This window comes from Pelmatolapia mariae, linkage group LG7 (assembly GCF_036321145.2).
Source record: "Pelmatolapia mariae isolate MD_Pm_ZW linkage group LG7, Pm_UMD_F_2, whole genome shotgun sequence".
Taxonomy (NCBI): domain Eukaryota; kingdom Metazoa; phylum Chordata; class Actinopteri; order Cichliformes; family Cichlidae; genus Pelmatolapia; species Pelmatolapia mariae.
The window spans coordinates 33,488,142-33,493,231 of NC_086233.1; positions in this window are offsets into that span (position 1 = coordinate 33,488,142).

Here is a 5,090-nt window from a genome sequence, read left to right on the forward strand (position 1 = left end):
TGAAAGTTGACAGTGTTGCATTTGGCCTGCTGAGTGACATAAAGTCTGTGCAATAATATGTATTACAGTGCAATAAACATTCTGTCGATCAAAAGCTAATATGTTGACAGAAATATTGATGTTTTCGCGAGAAAGATTTCTTTTTTCATAAAACACACGCATACACACACCAAAAAAAATCTGTTAGTACAGTGAAAATGAAACCAATGTGTTTCCAGTGCTGAAGATAGAAACTTTAAGATCAATATACAATTAAAAGAAGATGTGCAGACATTTTATACTTTCTGATCTCCAAGACGCTTGCCAGCCCTTAAACCCTTGGATGCTGAGAAAATTTAAACTTGGCAAAAAAAATCTTTAGTAAGAAGCATTTCACATTTCAGAATAAAACCAAAGAAACTGGCAGATCGATACTCCCATACCTTAGTGGCCAACTTTCTGCAGAATCTTACCAAATAAAGGCAAAAAAGAAACTCTCACTCCAAATTTGCTAATTTCTAATACTGCTTTTATCACTTCCTCCAGTGCCATCCTCCCTTTATGAAAACTAAACCATACCGTTGGGGACTCAACTTAAACTTTTATTACTTCTCTCCCATCATCACTGTGCTCGCCTGACCTGCTGCCAACGCAGTTACAGAACACGGCGGAGAATTAAACATGGCGTTAGTTTGAGAAGATGCATAAGAGGGAAGTTTATCAACAGAGGCTGCAGGAAGGAGGTGTTTTGAAGTGAGGAAAAGCGCATTTAAAAAAACACTCACGCTGCACGCACTTTCTACCCACTTTAACAACCGTCCCAGTTCACAAATAGTAGTTTTAACTCCCCTGATTAGCACTGACATCTGCAGCCTTTCATCTCTCCCTCCATCTTGTTTTTTTAATCAGATTAACCCAAACGGGCATCCTTTAATGGCCTCTTTTTTAGGAAAGCTGAAAGAGGAGAGATAATTAAAATAATTAAACCGCTGGGACCGGTCTGTGCACGCTCATCTCCGGCTCTTTTCTTTTCTTCTTGCCTTTAAGTTTTGATTCCGCCTTGCTTACCGATTCAAGCAGCACAGAAAAAGAGAGGGAGAGAGAGAAAGACTCATCATCCTCACTTAATTGCATTAAGTTGACTCTCGGAGGTCCAATTTTTCCCTCCAAAACCAACAGCCAATGTAGGATCTGATCTTTAGGTGCATGTCAGCCTTCTAAATGTGGAAGCGGTGGGGGGAGGAGGGCACACTTCTAAACAGTCTTTATGGAGCATATTTATTTAGTCAGTGAGTGTATTTTGCATAAGGCCAAAGATAAAAAAAAAAGAAAAGAAAAAAGGAGGGCGGGAGTATCCTCTTTAATGATTATTTATTCATGGACTTTTAAGCTTTTAATGAGGACAAATGAAGGCGTTTTTCAGAGTGTCAGTATGTAGTATGCTTACCAAAAATATTCTTGTTTAGCATTTTCTTTTGCACTGTGTGTCCGCGAGGAATAAACACTAACATTTAAATATAACTAGGAGTTTGGAGCAATCAGTTTATCTTGATCTTGCATACAAACATCAAATCTCCCGCAAGTTTTGATCAAATTCTGTAATGATGATGCAGATGATGCTGATTATGATTTAACAATTTTCAGCGTTCCTTGTAACTGGAGCTAAATCTCATTGATAACCGCTACAACAACAACAACAAAAAAAAGAAACTGAAATTATAGGAGTCTGGGTGTTTTTCAGAATAAGAGTTTTCTCATTTATTTCCAATTAAAACACCCATGACAACGTTATCAATCAACAGCCTTGGGATTGAACTGTTTTACATCAGCTATTCACGCCTGTGTAAGTTATTCCCCTTCATGCAAACACACGTCATACACTGGTATATTGTAGCTTCCAAGCTGACAGCCCAAAGGGAAAAAAGTAGGCTATACTGCACCATCTGAGTTATATTCTACATTATAGGTGTACATATCTTGAATATTATAATTACACGTCTTCAGATGAATTCAAACTTCCTGTCAGAAAGAATCTAATGAATTCTTGCATGAGGATTTTACTGAGAGCAACAGCCCTGACATCTTCCTCGGAGTGCAGCCCCAAACTTTACACAAGCTTCGATGTCTTTTTCCCCTCTCATACACTTTCACTTCATTCAGATCATTTTCACAGGGCTTCATTTCAAGTTTGCACCAAAAAAAAAAGAAAAAGAAAAGGAAGAATCCCTTTGCTGGAAATACTTAAGATTTATATTTAAATTTTCATGGAATCTTTGAGAACATTGAGGAGCAATTTCACATTTGCACTGACATCTAATTTCTCAAGTAGAGTCTGAAAGCACAAATTGCCAAGGATTCCCTATGTGCCCAATTATCCTGCATCAATTTCCTTGACCCTGCGGAATGCTGGTAAATTAATCATATCACTTTTTCCCCCCCTTCTTCTTTTTTTTTCTTTTTTTTTAGGACTCTCTCTCGTGCAATACATATGCACACGTTTGATAAACTAATCATACTTGGTCGGTTGTATTCAGAAAAAAAATAATTCTCTGAAGCAGGATGAGAGTCAGCAGTCAGGCCCAGAGAACTGGGAACTGATGCAACATGCAAAGTCACATACATAAACATGCAATCCATAAGCAGAAAAAATACAACGCAAAATGACAAAAAACCTATTCATTTTTGTATTAGTAAAAACTCAGTTGTATTTATTAATCAGTAAATCATTGTGTCTAGTTTTCTGTATGCAGTATTTATAGACAGTAGATGATGGTAGAAGTATTAAAGAAAAATAATTAATGTGAAGAGTCATTGGCAATATTATCAATACTTTTATATAAATAAATATACACATATTTTTATGTTTATACACACACTTTAACAGCACCATTAACAGCCTAAGGATCTAAAACATCTACGGTGATTACCTGCATAACAACGTATTTACCAGGCTGCCTTACCTGTTGATCCCAAAGACTATGGTTGATCCTAACATGGCTGCAGAGTCTGACGTCAGTTTTTGGAGGAACAGTGTCCTCTAGTGGAAGCAACACAACAAACACAAGAGTACAAGTAAATTAAAAAAAAAAAAAAAAAGAGGGCCGTGGAAAAACAACAACCAAAAAACACTGATCTCAGAAATGTACTCATCTTTTGGGAAAATGCAGAACAAGTGTTCTTCTTAAATGTCAAACAGCTAGGAAAAGGTGTATTTTTTTTAAGGTATTAAACAAAATCTAATGGGGGTCCGGTACAGATGATACACAAGGTTCTTAAAAATGTCTTTACTGTACATTGTCTAATTTCTTCTGACTGCAGAGCTTTTACTTTTGTTTCATTTTTTAGTTGTTTCCCCCCCCCCCCCCCCCCCCCTCACGTTTTTATATAAAAATTCTACCACTTATTGTCTAGATTTTTGTTGTTCTGTATGTAACTTAAACACAAAAACAACGCAAAGGGCAATACAAAACCTTTTAATCATGTAATACACACTTGAAATCTTAAAAAAAAAAAAAGGCAAAACAGCACTGATAGTTCGAGCAGTTGTTAATGATGCTGAGAAAACTAGATTAAAATACTATCACGTAAGTAAAAAAAACAAAAACTCTAGGTTTAAAGAACTTAAATCTTTGTTTTGGTTAAGATGCTGGTATGTAAAAGATGAAGATTTTCTTTTAACTTGTCTGAAACTGGATGAAGTGATATTTGCATGGGGCGGGAGGAGTGGGAGTCTTTCTGTTTATTTGGGGTTTTTTTTTTTTTTTTTAGAATTCTGACTCTAATTTCAGAATTATGAAAAATCTGACATTCTGAGAAAAAAAGGTCAGAATTCTGACATATTAAAGAGATTTTGGCCCTGATCCTCTTCCATAAAAGTCACCTCATTGCTACTAGCTATGTTGTTTATATCTATTAAATAATGCGACAGAGCCAGGGAGCATTAGCTTATCTTATAGACTGGTATGGAAAGCCATTCTCGATGTCGCGCTTTTCTCCGGTAGTTTAGGATTTTTGTTGGGGTATTTGTCCAAATAGTTGGAATAAAGGCCATACTAGGTCAAGCTGGGCCCAAAAGTCCTAACTAGTCAATTTGTGGACGCACTAGAAAATACTTTTACATAGTATTTGCTATAATTGCCCAGGCTAGTAACTTTGAGGCTTACTATTTAACTAGTTAGCCGTAAAACATTCCCACGTGACATTAAGGACATTTACCCCCATTTACTCCTCATTAATCCTTAAAAGAGTTTCTAGTAGGTGGACTTACCTTTAGTCTGGACAAACCCCTTTCCCTCCCTGCTAGCAATCTTAGCTTAACTAAGCTAATCTAATCTTATCCTTGCCATATTATCAACTAAACTTTAACTGCTATTTATGGAAGCTTGTTTCTGCTGACACTAAGTATCTTGAAATTTTTAAATTCCGAGTTACTTTGACTTTTTGTAATTTTCTCATTTCAATTTCATCTGTTTTTTTGTTTTTTAAGTGTTTTTAATTATTGTTGTATGGAGGACATATGTCAGAGGTAAGAATAAAAAAAAATCTGTACAGGTATTACAATTAAAACGTGGAACTTTATAAAAGCAGTGACTTAGACTTGGAGCAGTTCAAAGTCTGAATAAACATGTCCACCTAACCCATTAAGCAAATTGATAACTTTTTTTTTTTTTAACCAAGCTAACACATAATCAAACCAAGGATATCTCCTCCGTTTTTTAGTTTTACAAGTTCACAATGTCGTTTGTCTTTCCTTAGTTTTTTTTTTCCATCTAGTTCTAGTTTTTAAGTTTACGTTAACTATTATAATACTGATTCTGAGTAAGTCAACCATTTCAGATAACTTTTCAACTTACTCAATTTTAAATTTATTAAGTCCAAATTTAAAGAACTTGAACTTTAAATTTCTAGTAGCTTAACTGAGGAGAGTAAGCTTATTTGTCTACTTCAATTTGACTGGGAGGTCACTTCCTAAATTAATAATGTTGTCAATGAAGATCAAGAAACTAAAATTCAGTCAGAGCTGAAAGTAAAATATTAACCCATTTGGTTTTGTCCAAAGATTAGGCTCACAATGACCAGAAAAAAAACAAAAAACGAGGAAAACTCAGAAC